We start from the raw sequence: 20,516 nt of genomic DNA, 5'->3' as shown, positions 1-20,516 counted from the left end.
TTCCCACCGCCTAATACACACCCGGCTGTCTTTTCCCGCTTGTCCTTTAGTCACATCTGAGCTCTGCCTCCGTCAGTGCCATTTAGCAGGGCTGTTTCTGCCATGACGAGCACACTGAAATCAGAAGAGACATGGAATCGACACTGAGGGAGAGAGAGCGTGAGAGTGGAACTCTGATACAGAGAGAGAGAGGGAGAGGGGGGAGATTTTACTAGAGCTTGTGACCTACCCAGAGTTCAATAATTGATGGCTCAGTGGATGGTAGGGACGCCGAGGCTGACCTTGAAATGCTCCCAGGCAGAGTTGTGGCAGCATGGTGCTGGTCAGCGGGACCTGATCTAATTTCTGACGTTCACATTTCTTCAGGGAGATTTGTGTTCATTTTTGCACAGGAGTGAAAATATATCAGAAGATGAAAGGCAGAATAGATTTGTAGTAGTGACTTCCACACGCTTGAACAAGTTGCTGCACTCAGTACGTTTACGTGGACAACAATAATGCGATATTGACCCCATTAAGACGATACTCTGATTAAGAAACTAGCATGTACAGAGATTATTGATCACCTTACAGAGATTAAAGTCACACTCGAAGTAAACACAAATCAAATTAAGACATGTGGAGTATTCCTGTTTTAGTCGCATTATAGTGTGTATATATATATATATATATATACCAAACCGCGTACTTACCCGCTATATAGTAGGTGAAACGCATGTAGGCAAGTACGCGGTTTGGGACGCAGCCCACGGCTCCAAGCAGTCGTCTATCTGCACGTACAGCACGACAAATAATTAACCGCACTTGAAGCGTCCGTAAAATTGAAAAATGAAACGCCCAAAACTGTATACGGTCCCACAACGAAGACCAGCCGTACGTCGATACGTGAAATTCCGGAGGGAACGGCGTGGCGCGGGGACGTAATGACGTGACGTTAATCGATCTATCTTCTATAACATGTAAAGCAGGAACATGAAAGGAGTATTCTAAACGTGACTCGTGTAAACATCTTAATCAGAATATCGTCTTATTCGGAATAATGTCGATCATTAGGTTATTTTTGCCTGACTACGTTTACATGGACAGCGGAAATCTGATTATTGACCTTACTCTGAGTAAGATAATAATGTGATTAAGGTGTTTACGTGTCTGTAATACACGTCCATAATGCGACTAAGACAGGAGTACTCCACCTGTCTTAATCCGATTATTGCTTAATTAGATTAAGGTAAGTAAACATTGCTGTTTACATGGTAGTTTCTTAATCAGAGTACGGTCTTAATCGGGTTAAGAGTGGATTATTGTTGTCCATGTAAATGCAGCTTATGTGAACGTAGTCACTGATTTAAAAGTCAGCTCATTCTTCTTCCTCTTCTTCTTCTTCTTCTGATATGTTTAATGTGGTTAATTGACGATGTAATTCCTTTTTCAACCACTGGTCCACCAGCAAGAGTTGCTCATTCCAACTAAAAGGAAAATACTCATAAAAAGCCTCACGGATGCACAAATCCAGAAGCCATCCTGAGCTCATGAGCTTCTCCCGCATGTCCCTGTGTACCTCCGACTCCACCCTGATCCAGACACACCACCCCTAGAGATGAGGTTGAATTGAATTTCAAGTGAACTGTTATGGATTGTGCTTTTCCATGAGGCCAGTCCTGCGGGGGATATTTGGTGCCGGTTCAATAGGGCTTTTACTGATTGCTTTGTGCTAATTGAAAAAAGCACTCAGTCCCAAAATGAGATCTGTTCAGCGCATTGAATTATTCTGACTTGAACTTTATCTGTCCGCGTAAGCAGTTTGACGTTCTTAAACTCAAGCCTCAAATACAGCAGTGCCAATTTTCTGTCTTGGTGCTGGAGTTAGTGGGTGGAGACTTCCTGTGTGATTTTTCTATTTTGGGATGTCTGTGGTGATTGGGCAACAGAATTCTGTGTACATGATGCGTAAGCCTGATTTAAAGCAGAGCAGGACGTGATGTTCTCCTTACTATTAACTGTTCATGCTAAATCTGGTCCATTGACTGTCTTGGGTTCGGTTCAGTTCAGTAGTGCTTCATTGGCACGAATGATAGAAATGACATTGTTGCCAAAGAGAATAGTGGCGGTAGATTAAAAGAAAAGTTATGCAAATAATACATTTATACCTGCATTTAAACATTATAAAAATAATAAATAAACAAACAAAAACAAAAAAGCACAAGCGAACCAGGGCGCATGGCTTAGTGGTTAGCACGTTCGCCTCACGCCTCCAGGGTCCGGGGCCCTTTGTGTGCGGAGTTTGCATGTTCTCCCCGTGCTGCGGGGGTTTCCTCCGGGTACTCCGGTTTCCTCCCCCGGTCCAAAGACATGCATGGTAGGCTGATTGGCGTGTCCGTAGTGTGTGAGTGTGTATGTGATTATGTGCCCTGCGATGGATCGGCACCCTGTCCAGGGTGTACCCCGTCTTGTGCCCGATGCTCCCTGGGATAGACTCCAGGTTCCCCCGCGACCCTGAAGAAGGAGTAAGCGGTAGAAGATGGATGGATGGATGGATGGCATGAGCAAACCATGCCTGAAGATATAGTGCTTATTCAGAGTGTGTGCAGGACATTGGGTTCTCACTGTTCCTCAGGCTGTCACAATTAACGTTAATTAATCCCTGTTGTATAATTTAACCGATTAATAAACTACACAAATACATTTACTTTACGGCATTCGGCAGACACCCTTATCCGGGACGACTTGCATTCCTCATTTATGCACCCGAGTGTTCAGGATCTTGCTCAGAGGCCCAGCGGAGGCAGCTTGGTGGTGCCAGGATTTGAACTCACGATCTTCCGTTCAGAAGCCCAATGTCTTACCACTGAACTACCACCTCATCAGGAGAGATGTTTTAAAAACTGGCAAGTCAAATCTTGGGGTTCAGCGTCTCGCCCGAGGACACTCCGGGATGTGGAGTCACGTGGGCCGGGAACCGAACCGCCAACCCTACGATTAGCGTACAACCCGCTCAACCACCTGAGCCACAGCCGCCCTACGTTTCCATTTAAATTTAAATTTCAGTATGAGCTCTCTTCTTTCATCCTTCTCATCTTCCACTCTTCCACACTAGGCAACAGCAGCAGAGGTAGTAGCATACGGAGCAGGAAGTTTGCGAGTGGGAACCGAACCGCCTCGAAGCGTGCCTACTTAATAGTCCGTAAAGTTAAGCTAATCAGAAAGAAGCACTATGGCACATGTCAAACACAAGGTCCACGTGAACCATGCATGGGGAGAAATAACAAGCAACCAGAACATCCCATAGTTTTCATACTATCCAGAATTCCCAGCAGCTCCTTCACATAGCCATCCGAAGGGTAGTTACCGTGAACCGCCATACGTACGTACGGTCCGGGTTCTACAGCGGCTGGTTTTATAGCGCTCTGAAATGCAGGTTGAAACGAACCCCCGTGTGCTGCGCTTGACGCGAGTCACGCTTGTGTCTAATGACTTCGTGTGTTGTGCTGGCGGTGATATACCTCCGTGATGAGTTTCTGGTTATGAGGCAACGTACAAAATAAACTCCCGATTGATTCGCACGGATAAACTGATGTCCGACAGCAGTAGGGGATTTTTTTTTTTTATTCATTTAAACATTTATACCAAAATCTACCATCAAACCATTCTTTGCGCCAGTATCGTCTCACGAAGCCTGTATCGGGACACGTCTCGCATATCATCTCGTACCTAATTACGATGTCTTGTTGGCAAAGTGGTTCAGCGGGGCTTGCTGGTGCCTCCCATCTCTAGGGTATGCGGTTTGATCCTATACTCAGGTTTCATATGATCTCAGGATTTCCTGTAGGAGCTTCAGTACCCTCCGGCATGCCGGGAGATGCATCGACCCCTCTCGGTTGTCCTTCAATGGGTGTGTGGAAGTCTGGCTTGCAAAACTATGTGATTCCCTTGTACTCTGGTCACGAGCTGTGCATTAAGGTCACACTCTGCATTTATGCACAAGTGCTAAAGATCAAGTCTGCACGTTTGAACGGTTAGGAGTGAACTGAGCCCGGACAGCAGATTCGACGTTCGGATAGATTTCTCCGTGTCTTCAGAAATCGCGAGTGAGTAAATGAGTCGATAACGCAATGACACTTTCTTTAGGGCTGCAACCAACGATTGTTTTTATAATCGATTAATCTGCAGACTATTTCTTTGATTAATCCACAAACTGAGCTTTACAAGTGTGTATATATATATATATATAAAAAATGTATGTAAATGTAATAATTCATGCAGTGGAGCAGTTGAGAGATCGGACGCGGGGCGTAAATTGTTTTCAAGAGGAAAAAAAAGGGGGACTCGGCGTATTTTATTGCTTTTCAAATAGAATGTGCGTAAATGAAAAACCCCGCATTCCCTTTCCCTCTGTATTTTCTTTTTGCTGGGGAGAGGCGGAGCTTATCCTGCCTTTTATCTAGCTGTCAGTGCAGACCAGTGTTTCCATCCTCGCGACTTTTCAGACCCCTTTAGCGACTTTTTTTTTTTTTTTTTTTTTTTTTTTTTTTTTTTAAAACAAGTGCCTGACAATTTTTTGGTCAAACCTTAGCAACTTTCCAAATGTCAGCAGTACTGTCCTGCAAGCGCGAGGTCTCGCTTTCCGACCGCACTCGCACCTCTCTCCGCGTCTGCTCTGTTCAGTGAGGGGCCGAGAGCCGGAGCCTTTTAACGACGTCGCGGATAACGAGACGCGCCCTCCGTCCCGATTTACATCATCCGTAAGCGGACGTTTTTCCGAACGCGAGACGGACGTGTTTTACATGTAAAATGGTCCACGTTATCACGGCCTAGTTCTCTTGTTCAAAGTAGTCATAGTGTCGAGAAACATTTTTGATCGTTCATGTTCCATACCTGTCCGTTATATAGTTTGAAAAAGGTCATGAAAGTTATGAAAAGGAATTTAAAGACGTAGAAAAACACAAAATCAAAAACATATATCTATCTATCAAAAACAGATTATAGATTAGGTTATATATAGATAGATAGATAGATTTTATATACAATATAGATCATCATTATACGTGGTCTCCAACAATATGGGGGGGGGTTTGCCACATGACCGGGGAGGCTTTGGGGGGGGCTTTAGTTACAAAAGGTTGAGAAGCTCTGCAGTAGACGGCTAAGGTAGATCTGTTGTGCGTGCGAGTGTGATCGAGCGCGAGTGAGAAGTGGCATTTTGGTGGTCCTAATAATTACCCATGCGTTCTAAAATGGTTCAACTTTCGAAACCCCCCTGAGTGTGCTACTTAGGTCAGGGTTGTCAACTGGTTGAATATACACACAGCAGTGCAGTGGTGGAAATGTCACCACATGTGGTTTATAGATCTCCATTAAACATCCGTTCCGCACTTTAAATAGTCTCGTTAACGCCCGTCTGATTCACGCCGTTGCTCTTCTCAAGCACTTTGTGCAGACTCGGAATTGGCTTCTCTACCGACTGGCAAACATTTTTAATTAGACAAACTTTCTCACTTAATTGTATACCGATGTAAAATCCCACTGAGACGGAATCGCTCTAATGGACTCCTTATTGTGTCTAGTCTTAACGCTAGGTTGTGTCTCTCGTCCTCACGGTAGCATGTACATGGACGAATTCAACGCGGTCTCACGGAAAGAAAGACAGGAAGAAAGAAAGAAAGAAAAGAATCGACGTCCTGTCACAAGCGTACAGTCTCTATCGACTTCTACCTGAATGCTCCGTACACCGCGGATCGTTATCAACAGGAATTTCTCACCAGTCAGGAATGCGTGCTTGTACGTCATAACTTTTTGTTCACCTGTGTTTGGTCAGCGGTCATGTCCTGATGAATGGAGTGGAATAAACAGGACGCCATGGCATGTGTCCCAGTGCTGCGACGAGTCGACTTCCAGAGGAAAGCGGCAGTCGAAAAGTAGTTCTTTTGTTCCCCGCTTCATTAGCCGTAGCCACAAATAACCAACAATGAGACCGGCGCCGATCGAGCCGCTTTTGTATCCGAGCGCGGAACGTACAGACCTGGGTGGGCCGCCACATCGTGTACACGATACCTTTTATTTATTGATTCGGTTTTTTATGCAGTTACTTTTTCCATTCTTCTAAGCAGAGACCTTTTTAAAAAGGTAACGATGCGACGAAGTGGACCGAAAGGTCCCTCGGCAGGGATCCGGAGAAGGCGACGTCACCATCGACGTTTGGTGAAGCCGTCCATGTTTCGATTGAGAGACTTGTTTGAAGGCTAGAATGAAAGGAATGCGAAGCATTTGTCTCGTTTCTTTCTTTCCCTTCTTCACCAACATGCCAGACGCGAGTGCCCTTATACTTGCGCACTTTGTGGGAATAGTTTGTGATATTGATGATGATGATAATAATAATAAAAAAAAAAAAATATATATATATATATATATATATTCAAGATTACAATGATTAGTGGTGTAAATATATTTAACACTGAAAAGGTGAAAAAAAAAATAATTATCTGCTTCTTCAAGTCTGTTTTAAACTAAATACATTATTATTATTATTATTATTATTATTATTATTATTATTATTATTATTATTATTTAAAGATATCACAATATCCCATGACCCTGAAAAGGAGTAAGCGGTTGAAGATGGATGGATATCACAATATGAACGATTGACCGGGGCAAAGAAATTCGGTCGTGTCGCATAGACCCGCAACAACTAATCGATACAACGGATAATAATCGATTATGAAAATCATCGTCGACGAATCTCGTTATCGATCAGTCGGTCTGCGCGCGGCGCGTCGGAGATCCACTCATTACGTTACTCCTGTTCCGAAAGCACGCCTCGGAGAGTAAATACTAAAGTCGTGTCCCGAATGACGCACCGTACACTTACACTATGCACCGTGTACTCTTACCGTCTAGTGTGCGGATTTTAGAAAGGTGATATCATCTCAAATATAACACTAGCGGGTTTTAACTAACCGGAAGTATAATCCGCTTCCTAGTCGACGGCGCTTGATGTCGTACGCACGTAACGTGACGCCGCTAGCTTTAGCCTCAGAGTCACCGACGCGGACTCTCTTCAGTTTAGTGTTTCTGTCAGCGTTACCTTCCATTCCCGACATGACCTCGTCAGAAATCGTCACGTGACCGAGGAAGAAAGTGTGCGACCTCTAAGTCCTCTAAGGCAGGGAGCATTTTATATCAAACACCGGCGAGGAGATTTATAAACTTTACAAAGCAGAGTTGCTTAAAAGGTTTAGTTTAATTGAAGTTTATTATTAAGTTCATTATACGCTGTATTTGCGCGCTTGCAGTGTAACTTCTGTCGTTTATTATAACGGAAGCGACGTGTTGGTGACGAGGCCGCGTTGCGCCTCGTGCGTGATGCAGACGCGGTGATACAGAGTGTAGCGCGAGGAAGATCTGTAATGTCCAAGGGTGTACCCCACCTTGTGCCCCATGCTTCCCGGGATAGGCTCCAGGTTCCCCGTGACCCTGAAAAGGATTAAGTGGTATAGAAGATGGATGGATGGAGGGATTCTTGTGTGTGTGTGTGTGTGTGTGTGTGTGTGGGGGTGTGTGTTTGTTCTTTTCTGTGTTGGACAAACAGTTGTTCAATTCAGTTTAGTCTGAATTTATATTTGTAACACTCAGTTTGTGGACTTTATTTTAAACGAACAAATAAATAAATAAATAAAAGGCACTAAAAGTTTGCCCCGCCCCATCCGAAAAATAATCGGCCAACTAATAGATTATGAAAATAATCGTTAGACGCAGCCTTAACGTCGGCCGGATTTTATCATCGCTCCAGTGGCTCCAGTTATCTCGAAGATCTTCTTACGCCACATTCTTCTCACACATTTCGACGATCTTCTGATGGGTTTCTTCTGTATGTCCCTGGATCCCGTTTAGAAACCAAGGAGGATAGAGCTTTTTCAGTCGCTGCCCCTCGTTTATGGAATCTATTGCCACTGGACATCCATTTTGATTTTAAAGTATTGGGAAGAAAGAGTGATGGGACAACATGAGCCATCAAACCTCCCTAGATACTTGAATGACCTCCGAATGGAAAAGTGCGATTTCATTTCGTTATCCGTGTTCAGTATCATCTTGCGCAATATCCGACCGAGTTAGCGTCGTGGCTTCGTTACCGGACGCTGCGTGTAAGCGGCTCTGCCGGAAGATATCACTGAAACATGGGTCTATTTTGGCCTTGTGTTGTTTTTTTTTTGTTTGTTTGTTTGTTTTTTTTAAAAAATGGAACCATTACTGATCTGCTCATACAGCACGCTTGACCCCATCGCTAACATTTACCCATTTCCTGTTTCCTTCCCTTTTTTTTCCCTATAGTGAACTAGTCTCAAAAGGCCAATCTCTTGAGCACCTTTTCGAGCTGCATTTTTTTAGAAAAATCCTCGTTTGGGGGGAAAAAAAGAGGCGCTAGTTTCCTGGCCGTGCCGTTTGGCTTGAGGGATGAGCGCGCTTTAAGTGGATCAGATTAGCGGTGGAAGGTTAATAGGATTTTCCAAATGATCTGCGTTCATTCATGTCAGAGATTGCCTAGCTTAGGATGTGAGAACCCTCTGTTTGTTTGTTTTTAAATTGAATTTCTTTTTCTAATTACTTGCAGCAGTGGACAAATCTGGGACACGCAGATTTGTTATCCATGCTATTTGTTTTCAGTTTCTGTTTCGTGGAAAAAAAATGCAAAACAAACATAATACACTCTCATCGCTGTAACTACAGTGCAAGTTCTGTATTCAGAATCCATCCACCCGATGCACTACACGCATCAGCGGTCGGAGTGACCTGGTCGTTGCTAGACGGATTTTTACTAGATGGATTAATTGGCTCGCGTGTACGATGGACGATCTTTCCGAATCAGGAGAGTTGGGCGGTACCTGCCGATAACCAATTAATCAACTGATCATGTTTATAACTGATACTGAATGGAAACATAACGCCGAAAGGAAAACGCTGCTGAACTTTATTACCAAAATAAACAGTACCGACCTGTACCATGAACCTATACTGTACTTTTTAAAATGAAATTAATATATAAATGTCGTTAAATATGTAAGTGAATAAAATATATACGTCCGAACTGACCAATAAAGTAACAGTCCAAATAAATTCAACGGAGGCATCCAAAATGAATCAGTAAACACTTCAAATAACACAACAAAATTGTCAACGGTAGTTTTTATTTCGCCTCCAGAGGCCGCTCTCGTACTTTATTGGTCACATATACAGTAGAGCGCAGTGAAATTCTTTTCTCGCATACCCCTGCATGTCAGGAAGCTGGGGTCAGGGCGCACGGTCAGCAATGATACAGCGCCCCCTGGAGCAGAGAGGGTTAAGGGCTTTGCTCAAGGGCCCGACAGTGGCAGCTTGGCAGTGCTGGGGCTTGAACCCCCGCCCTTCCGATCAGCAACCCAGAGCCTTGACCGCCAAGCCACCACTGCTCCGTCTCAGCCGCTCCTGCAACGGACAAAACCGTGGAAAAACTATCGGTATGGATTTTTGCAGATAACCGATATTCCCAGCAATCGATTATCAGAGCTGATATATATCCGCGAAACCGATCACTCTACTCGACCTCGATCAGAAACACACGGGTATGATGGACCAGAGCAAAATAAAACGCAACGCAAAGCTGTCCTGTAACTCTCTCGCTATAAATAACGGTAACCTCACCGTTTAAACATATCAAGAGAGAATAAAGATGCTAGCCAGACTCTTATCTTTTACGTACATTTAAGCATAGGATTCAAGACTGACGTGAAAACATCATATTGTATCTCCTGCTGTGTTTCATTTTCCCCTGTTTTGTAGTCTTTTAAAAACATTTATAGCCTACGGTGTCGGACTTCGGAGCAGAGCATCGCCTTAGATGTCACCGCTACGTTAGCTAACACCACGAAGTAATACCACCTCGTCGCGTCTTTCGTTTTGGAACCATCGAGTGTGAATCCTGTTATTTTAATTAGGGATTCACGTTTCAAACTTTTATTCACGGAGTAAAAGTCGTGTCGGATCCGTGTCACAAATATCCCTAGAATGAAATACGTAGATCGGGTCAGAAAATCTAATCTAATCTGATACCAGTCCGGCATTACAGGTTAACATGGATAGCTGTGATGGTATTGCATGTGTAATTCCCTTTTCTTTTGCCTGTTCACGCCCAGATCAATCTGCCATGATTGAGTTTGTTTTATTTATTTATTTTATTTTATTTATTAAATTTTGCACTGCAGCATAATACTAAGCTAACCCGTCTTTCCAGCCAAAACATTGTCTTGTTTGAAATGTATTCTGGCTCGACCACATCACTGCAGGCTCCAGATTAATGCACCCGCAGCGCTTTGGAAACATCTGCCAAGAATCCATTAGGCAAATTCTTAAATGAAGTTTTTTTTTATTATTATTATTTTATTAGAAGCGGTGCCAGATTTTCATATTTCTCTTACTTGGGTTTTAGTGCCGTGTGTCCCTGTTCAATGCAAGCTATCGTCTCCTCGTTGTGGAATGTGGGGGGAAAAATAAATAATAAAAAAGCGCAAAGCCTTCCAACCGTGCGTGACTCATTTCAGATGACGCTGCTGTTTTTAAAATAAAAATTCCAGCCTCGAAGTAACAAGTGCTCTGAAGGATAAAGGAATCTCTTTTAGGGCTAATATGCTAATAGTATGCCTTTCCGCTCATTCGTTCTTACTCAGATGTGATTAACTGGTTTCATCGGCGAGGTTTTAAGCACAATCGGGCCACAAACATAGCTGTTATGTTCTATGCTCTATTGCTGTGCATGTTGCAGACCCCATCCATTAGGAGTATTAGGAGCTTGATTTTATGATGCAGCATTGTATGGGTGAGGTGCCATTATTTTTAAGCTTGCTTGGTTGATGAGGTTTCATACAAACTGACTGTGCAAGTCATTATAGTGGCTGTTGGTTGTTGTATTCTTGTTGCAAGCTGCCACATAGGACCACTGACAGTCAGGCTAAGGAAAATAAACAATGGATTATAAGATCTAGGGAAGCATAGTTTCACTATTTTGGAATTTTCCACCTTTCAGTGGATATTAAATCTATATAAAATCTACCTGCGTCCAAAGAATGCACTTTGAGTAATATATCTGGGGCAGTAATAATGGTGGCTTGGAAGTTAAGGCTCTGATCGGAAGGTCGGGGGTTCAAGCCGCAGTACTGCCAAGCTGCCACTGTCGGGCGCTTGAGCAAGCCCTTAACCCTCTCTGCTCCAGGGGCGCTGTATCATGGCTGACCCTGCGCTCTGACCCCAACTTCCTGGCACGCTGGGGTATACGGCGAACAGAATTTCACTGTGCCGTAATGTACGCGTGATCAATAAAGTCTCATTATCATTATATTTTTGCAAGAGTGGTTTTAAATGGTTTTAAAAAGTCATCATGAGCCCGTGCGCACGAGCGGAATCACGATGCGGCCATGTGTCGTGCTTTCTGAGATGCTCTTCCGCTCACCGCGGTTGTAAAGAGTGCCCGGCATTGGCCTACGTCCACGTTTAATCCAGATAACTTCGAAAAGCGTCTCTTTCTCTACGTTTCGGGTAAACGCTCTCCCAGGCGTGTAAATCCGATCACGCCGTCGTAGAGTGGACCGACCACACGGAGGTTATAAAAAAACAACAAAACGGACACCTTTTTAGTCATGCGACGCAGTCGTGACCCATTCGACTCGAAACGAACAAGACGGTGGACGATGTTGTAGTGCAGTTGTTGTGCCTGCTGCCCGGTTTGATAGCGTCGTTAAACATTGATGTCACTTTGTAGAACCTCCCAGGCTGCGTTTTTAAATAAACGGCTGACGGAAACGACGCGGGCCAGCGCCGCCTCACGTTTTTACGCACACGCAGTAAGCGTTTTCAGACGATCCGGTGCGGACGAGCAATTTTGGGGAAACGGCTAAGCAATGTAGCATCGGTGCACCTGTGCTATCTAGCTATCTGTCTAGCTCTATCTACATCTCTACATCTCTCTGTATTCTATCTGTCCAGTTTTTGTATAATAATGTACCTTTTTCTAGACAATTTTGTTGACCGATTTTTCCACAGCTATAAATAAATAAATAAATAAATAGACAGATAGATAGATAATCAACTGTCCAGAAGATGACTTTTCCACTCGTACCGGGAGTTTAGATTAGTAGAAGTGAACGGTGTCATGACTCAATCCCAGTGTGCGTACGCACTTCCCCAAGTATGCTTTATTCCGGACCGACTGTTATGTTTAAAACGAGCAGCTGATCCGTTTTGTTTTAAACACACCGCGGCCCTGGGTGTTAAGATCTGGATTATTTCTCGAGTCGTGAATGAACGAGCACTCCTGTCCTTCACCTGACCTGCTCCATGTTTTCCCTCTATCGCTACAGGTGAGCGGTGGGAGAGCAGCAGATGTCCGGCTACATGGAGGCCCGAGCTGTTCACGCAGTGACGATCTGAGTGTCGGGAGAGAGTGAGGTAATGGAGGAGAGTCAGACCTGGCATCGATCTCGCACACTTGACGGTTTTTTAGTTCCGTTTACGTATTGTATGACGCGTTCACAAAGTAGAACCCCATATCGTTAGGATATATCAGCAGTATTTTGCTGCACTTGGAAGGAGGGACTTGGAATGATGTCATTTTCATTTGGTAACGTTAGTAATTATGAGTTTATCCTGTATGTACCTCCTCCAGACGGCTAATGTGATCTAAAGTAAATAAGCAGCCATGTTGACATGACATCATATGCTGAACTCGGGAATGAGGATCGCTTCCTGTCTTTCCGAATAGGAATTTGTTGAAAAGTGCCGTCTTCTTCTTCTTCTTCTTCTTCTTCTTCTTCTTCTTCTTCTTCTTCTTTTCTTTTCCCTAGTTACAAGCTTTAGTCATATGTAGCATGTAGTACTTTTTTTTTTTTTTTTTTTTTTTTTTAGCACCGGAGCGTCGATTCAGCAGCAGATCATAAACTGATACCACGTTTGATATCAACCGGAACATTATTAAACGATTCAGTTAAACAGACTATCTCATGAATTCCAGTCCGATCCAGTCCATTCGAGCGCAGATCGGTCGAGCTGCGACGAAAGAATCCAATTCCGTGCATTTGTGTTTACTGAAAATCTCATTGGAAAATATGAGTTGGTGTTAAAGATGATGCTGTGATGTCATAATACGAAAATAAGAGCCAATCATGTTGCGTTATGCGAACGTAGGAGCACACGTTTACCAGGAGAAAGGATTTTCTGTATTTCCTGATGAGTGTAAGCATTTATGTGCTTTTTTTTTTAATAGAAGGATAAAGGCATTTATTATGGAGCTGCTACATCAATCAGCAGATAGATAGATAGATAGATCTATTGATTTAATATTGTGTTCAATCTACAGAGGTGGGGGGAGACATGAATGCCTCCAGAAAGGTGTTTTGTTAGCAGCAAAAATAATATTTAATATAAAAAGTATTATTTATAATCATGATTTTAAAAGCAAGTTTTCGCTGACCGGAAGGTCTGATTAATAAACACGAGTACTGTTAAATGTTTAGACTGCACAGTCGGTTCCTAGATCGGCAGGTGGAATAGGCCGGGGGAAACTCCTCATGTCTGTGGACATAAAAACAATTTTTGCATTGAGCTGATGATGACATTGTAGTGCGTTGTTGCGTACTTCAAAAGCCTTAAACCACAACTTTTAGAAGTAAATGACTACGTTTACATGGACAGGAGTAATCTAATTACTCTGAGTAAGGTAATAATGTGATTATGGTGTTTACATGAGTCGCTTTTAGAATACTCCCGTCATGTTCCCGTTTTACATGTTTTAGAACATAATCAGATTAACAGCCCGCGTCATTACGTCACCGCGCCACGCCGTCCGACGTCCCTCCAGAATCTCACGTATCGACATACAGTTCGTCTTCGTTATGGGACCGTATACACTTTTGGGTGTTTTTATTTATTAATTTTTTTACGAACGCTTTAAGTGCGGTTAATTATTTGTCATGCTGTACGTGCTAATAGACGACTGCTTGAAGCGGTGGGTGTGTCCCAAATCGCGTAGTTACCGTCTATATAGTAGCCGAGATACATGTATTTTTCCTCACTACAGGCCTATAGTAGGAAAGTATGCGATTTGGGACGCAGCCGAACTCTCTCGTCCGCCGTAAAGCGTAAAACTGCCGTGTGTGATCGCGTCCTGTCGCAAAACGCGGTGAAAACTCCCACACGACGTTCATAACGTGATTAAGGCGTTTACATGTCTGTAATACACGTCCATAATGCGAGTAAAACAGGAGTACTCCACCTGTCTTAATTAGATTATTGCTTACTTCGATTATGACCTTAATTAGATTAAGGTCAGTAAAAATCGCTGTTTACATGCTAGTCTCTTAATCAGAGTACGGTCTTAATCGGATTAAGAGCGGATTAATGTCGTCCATGTAAACGCAGCTCATGTTATATACAGTACTGTGCAAAAGTTTGAGACACCCTATTTTCTTTTTAGAGCAAATTTTGTTGTAGATTTTTTTTTTTCCTTTCCATTTTATTTGACTTCTACATTATCGATTCAGTACAAAAAAAAAACATTTTTTCTAGCACAAAATGACACGTTACAGAAAAGTGTCTGTATGTCAGTAAAGAAAGCAGCAGATTACGTAACAGACATTTAGTGATTAAAACTTTTGCACAGTCCTGTATGTTGTCATGTCCACTTAATATCTCATTATATCGACTTAATACAGTGATATTTGATTATTATTTTTACTTAGCATTTTGTTATTCAGAGTGATCCCGCATAATCTCTCAATGAAACGGAATCCTCGAACGTCGGCATATGATCCGTATCCCGTACGCCGTTTCGCAGACAGTACGTGAGCCAGGAGATCGTCGAGTGGGATTCGGTTGACGCGTACGAACACACCGAATGATAATTAGCTAATCCCCTTCAACGTTTTACACGTGCTCACGATTGTAACTCCTAAACACGGAAATAATGACTCTTATAATAAGTTGAATTAACGACCTAGCACTTCATTATCACTTTATATGGACTTGTAGTTCAGGGCTTCCATTGAGAGATCTGATATTTGCAGATCTGCCTGAAAACTCTGCATATATTATAATAATCATCAACGATTTAGTTGAAAGAGATCATCTATGTGCACTTAAACTGGAACCCTAGCCTGTGGTTTTTACGTCCCGAATGGGCGAGTTTTATCCGTGCGTGGGGGGTAGTTTCGATTTCGCTACAGACCCGACGCTAATATGCTAATATGACCCGGCTCGTGCGTGAACAATGACTCTTCTTTTAAATCCAGTTCATTTATGACTTGATCCGTCGTGTGAAGCAGGGTAGCGCAAGAGAGACGGATGAAGGTAAATAAAAGGAACGACGCGAAACGCTGCACAACAACGCGGGACGTCGGCTGCGAATGTCGGTAAGGAAGAGCCACGCGCACTCCGCGTCGTCGTCACAGCACCCGAGCGACTAATGACGACGTCGGAGAAGTGAAACGGACAGCGGGAATTTGGAAGAGTGAAATGAAACGGATCGCGATCGGAGCGAAACGGCACAGGCTCGGGTTGTCGGTGCAGGTCTGCGTTTGGATGAGAAGACCACAGGGTGGCGCATCACAGCTGTGTCATCGTCTGTCGACTCGAGCAAATGGATCTCTCCGTTCGACTCTCCACGTGATTCGTCATATTAGATATGAGGGGGAGGGGGGGGGGGTGCGAATAACCAATCAGCAAAAAGTCCGTTTAATTAACTCTCATGCGAACTGATTAGCGGAAATGCACAGCTGCACACTTCAAGCTTCGCACCTATACAATATATATATATATATATATATACCGATATCGTACACAAGCGCCGGTCTGATCCCTGCATCACTACCCACTGCAGTTTCTTACATTTCCAGACATTCAAATCACTCCGCTATTTCCATGCCCTACCCTGCTTTTGTCAGCGCGTGAGGTCTGATTGATTTCCATTTGATCCATTTTTCCGATGGTTTAAAATGCTGGAAACGTTACTCAGCCCTAAATAAAATGGCCGCCCTCTGGCGTCGTCGTCTGGACCCGCCGAGAATATCCTTTTTGATTTCATAAAGTCCCTCTTGAAATGCTTAATCCTATCCCGATGAAGTAAACACTGTGCTTTTCGAGTATTTTAGAGTGTGTGAAGTCTTTCATTTCTGGTACAGGATAGTAATCGGACTTGCTGTGTTATTATTATTATTATTATTATTATTATTATTATTACTAGCGTCTCATTTCGATAACCGGTCCCATCCAGAATGGTCGACTTGGTAGTTAATGAGTTTTAGATGCAAGGAGTCCATCTTTGAATGCTGATCTGTTCGTGTTGTGTCCAATATTTAAATTAAAAAAAAATGTTTATCAGTATTTGTATGTTGTTTCTGAACAAACGCACGGTTAATGCTTCATGCCTCGTTCGCGGCAATATAGATGCGTCTGAAAATGGCGTTTTTATGAAGAAAAGCTTTTCATCGAACGTTCCGATATCCCCCCCCCAACGTTTTCTCCCAATTTCGTAATGTGCCTTTTCCCACCCATCAGCCAGCTCTTCCCTAACACATGGCGGCTACCAACCGGAGAGGGTGACCCGTGAGGCACGTGAAACCAGCCATCGCATGTTTTCCACCTGCTGTTCATGCTTCAGCACGACGAAACATGACGCACTCCGAGAAAGTATATCCGCCCTCTTCTGCATAGATGAACTCCGAGACGCCCACGATTGGCTAGCGTCGCATGCATCCTTCCCACTCCGAGTAAACTGCCAAGCCTGCTCTCTAGGAATCCTGGCATCCCGGAGATGGGCCGGACGCTTTTCTGTTCTCACTCGGGGAGACGTCACAGAAAATGGCAGTATAGTTGGTACCGGCAGCGAGCGTGCAGGCGTCCTTCGTTTATCATACACCGTGTTCGAAATTTGGCGGTTTTGCCGTCACCTCTGACCTTGGTGTGTTCAGTCACAGTGACGCACCATCCGGAAATCGCAAGAAAAGAGAAATACAGCATGTTCAGAGACGGCCTACGCGTAAACCTGTCGTGCATTATGAATTTTCCGTGACCCCTAAAACTTTCACCACCCTACATGTTTTTTTTTTTTTTTTTTTTTTTTCTTCTCTTTTTAAATAATTAATGGTACCCTACAGCCAGAGCTTAATTTGAGCCGGATCCTCCCAGAACAGGATCCGGCGCCTCCGAAATGTAGCACACCTGCGTTCCGAAACCTTTTTATGTAGATCCGAACAGCAGCTTTAGTTTTTATTTCACCAAAATAGAAAATAGAACAACAAAAACCTGAAATAAAAATGCTAATCCTGTATCACCGCTTCTCAGATATTGCTAATAGCCAATCAACGGCCTCTTTCACGTAGCGTAATCATTTCAAGGTCAAAGGTCACTTGAATTCAGTCACGACGTTTACATGCACTGCGGTAATCTAATTATTGACCGTATTCTGATTAAGGTGTTTACATGAATCCTTACTTGTTCAGGTTTTACGTGTTGTAGAACGTAGATCGATTAACGGCACACGTCATCACGTCACCGCGCCACGCCGTCCGGCGTCCCCTCCAGAATTTCACGTACCGACATACAGTCGTGGTACCATATACGGTTTTGGGTGTTTTAAGTTTTACGGACGCTTCAAGTGCGGTTAATTATTCGTCGTGCTGTACGTGCAAAGAGACGTCTGCTTGAGCCCGTGGGCTGCGTCCCAAACCGCGTACTTACCGTCTATATATCAGTTGAGATACGTGTATTTCACCTACTATATAGCGGGTAAGGACGCGGTTCGGGACGCAGCCGTGCTCTCTTGCTCGCCGTCAAACGGTCGAGCGCCGCCGTGTGTGTACGCGTCCTGTCGCACAATGCGGTGAAAACTCCCACACGACGTTAACAGTGCGATTAAGGTGTGTACGCGTCTGTAACGCACGTCGATAACGCGACTAAAACAGGAACACTCCACACGTCTTAATCCCATCTGCGTTTACTCCGAGTGTGACTTTAATCAGATTAAGGTCATCAATAATCTGTTGACATGCTAGTTTCTTAATCAGAGTATCGTCTCAATCGGGTTCATATCGGATTATCGTCGTACTGATAGTCACGAAGCGAACTATTTTTCTTTATTTTGATTTTTTTTTTGGAGAAGCATGACTGGAACAGCGTCGACAGCGACAGTGAACTCTTGAATGGTGTGCAGCTTGAACCGTGAATCATGTGACCAGCCAGAGGCCAGTCAGAGGACACCGTTTTCCACGATCTCTAGTTTCCCCGTCCGTACTAACACGGTGGTTGAACACAAGGCCTAGATTGAGGGAAAATATCTATCAATTAGGATAACGCATCGATCACCGGGTCTCGATTAACCTGTATGATATTAAGCATGCGCCGTCTTCTTTTTCGACACCGTGCCGATATCAGAGCTCGGAGTATAACCCGATCCCTGCCTCTGCACCAGTGCTATAAAATCCAGCGCAGTGTTTTTGGCTGATACGCTTCCCTGTACCGGATCAGTCCGTCTGCACACGAGGCCTCGTTCGCCGTGTGTGTAGGTGTGTTGTAATGAACTCCTAGCAGGTGTATGGATGTAACGGACTATTTGGACCGATCGTGCTGTAGTTCCTTAGTCACAGAAAACGAGCACGCATGCTGAGGAATGACTCATCATCGCACATTGTTACTCAAGTGCATGTTTGCTCTTCCCTGCCCGGTGCCGGAGATAAGAGACACGCCAGAGCTTCCTCCGTCTAGAGCCGGAAGCTCTTAGTTTTACAGCGCTCGTATTTACAGCCAGAGCTTAAAGGCAGTAAGAATTTATGAGCTACCGCTGTGGCAGGTGACGTCAGGCTCCAGTGATCTAGACTTTATTCCCACGGTGGAAGTATCAATCAAGCCTAATACACACACGTGCACACGCGGTTCCCTCCCTGAGGTATTGCACCGTGTCATTTATGGCAGGGAGCAGTCAGCGGCACAGTAGGGAGGAGAACAGTTTAAGGTGGAGCAGTGTTTTCATTTGAAGGCTGAGCTCTGTGCTCCTGTACTGGTGGCTCTGGTTGTGCTATTCAGGACACGACCCACGACCAGGAAAAATCCGGCTGCACTCTCGCTCACCCGCCTTCGTTCACTTGTCCCTTCGAAACTGTCGTAGATTGAAACAGATCTGAAACAGACATGTCCTGACACACAGCACTTTTCCAGTGTTCTGGCTGCAGGCTCCGCTTCGAGACCTGGCTGTTGCTAATGGAAAACGTTTAGCGTTTACGGTCATCTGCGGGAACGATTGACAACCTTAGAAAATGAGAGCATTAGGAAGGGCATTTTAATCGCTTGGTCCGCTTGCTATTTGTTTCGCTTATGTAGAGTTTGGCTGGAAGACGACCGGCGCCACCTTGCTCGGGTAATCTCAAACCGGGCGCTCAAACGAATGGTGTCGAGGTTACCGATGCACCAGGGTTTGATTCAAGCTCACTGCAGTGCATTATTTTTGCTTAAACGTTCATATATATATATATATATATATATATTTTTTTTTTTTTTAAACAATGGATATAAAAAGTCTACACACGTGTTAAAATGGCAGGTTTTTGTGATTTTTGTGAAAAAAAAAAAAAAATGGAACCCAGATAGATCATGTCAGAACTTTTCCCACCATGTGAAATTACAATGTAGTAAAAATTAAGTGAAGAAAAAAACTACGGTAACGTGGTGTGCACACCCTTTTATAAATTGGGGATGTGACTGCGTTGAGAACGAACCAACCGCGTTCAATTGCGTGTTCAAAAGTAATTATCCTACAGCCGTCGTCAGTGAAATTATTCTGATCGACTCCGAATAAACATCGGCTGCGTCTGTAGGATTTTCTTCACACGTCTTCTCGGTTTCATCCGACTGCCGAAGCCGTGGTCCACAAACAGCTGACAAAGCATGCATGGTATCTCACCTGTCAAAAGGTAGCGATCAGGAGAGGGGTATAAAAGAATCTCCGAAACACTAGATGAACCACGGAGCACCGAGAAGGCCGTCATGAACGGATGGAGGAAACGTGGCGGCGCAGTGACATCACTAAGACCAGGACGTTCGTACAAAATTTACAAAAGGACCAGACAAAAACTTACCAGGGAGGCTGCCGAGAGACCTTCGGCAACATTTAAAGGAGCTGCGGGAATATCCGACGAGCACTGATTACTCTCTGAATGTGACGACGACCTCTTGTGTTCTTCACATGTCTAGGCTATGGGCCAGGGCGGCTAGATGGAAGCCCTTTCTCACAACAAAACATCCGATCCAAACTAAATCGCCCCCAAACCATGTGGAAAAATGTTTTAGGGTCTGATGAGACCAGTTCCAAAATCACAACCACATCACCAAAAGAACACCATACCCACGGTGAAGCACGGTGGTGGCAGCATCATCATGCTTCCGGGCTGCTTTTCTTCCTGTCTAGGTGGATTTGCTGTGAAATGAGACATCTTGGGGGTGTTCCAGAAGCG

General features: G+C 44.0%; 1 protein-coding gene across 3 annotated transcripts in view; it reads left to right on the top strand.

The window, feature by feature from the left end:
* LOC108266709 (hyccin 2) overlaps positions 1–20,516 on the top strand; it is a 72,888-nt gene that overhangs the window by 19,928 nt on the left and 32,444 nt on the right. For 2 of the 3 annotated variants that reach the window (XM_017470369.3, XM_017470373.3), the window contains exon 2: positions 12,381–12,468. The exons of the other annotated variant lie outside the window; for it this stretch is intronic. The gene's annotated coding sequence lies outside the window, so the exon portion shown is untranslated. The remainder of the gene's footprint in view (positions 1–12,380; positions 12,469–20,516) is intronic. 3 annotated transcript variants of the gene reach the window in all.

The sequence above is a fragment of the Ictalurus punctatus genome, chromosome 6, assembly GCF_001660625.3.
Source record: "Ictalurus punctatus breed USDA103 chromosome 6, Coco_2.0, whole genome shotgun sequence".
Classification (NCBI taxonomy): Eukaryota; Metazoa; Chordata; class Actinopteri; order Siluriformes; family Ictaluridae; genus Ictalurus; species Ictalurus punctatus.
Note: the sequence above shows the minus strand (reverse complement) of the source record. Positions and strands in the feature narration are given on the sequence as shown.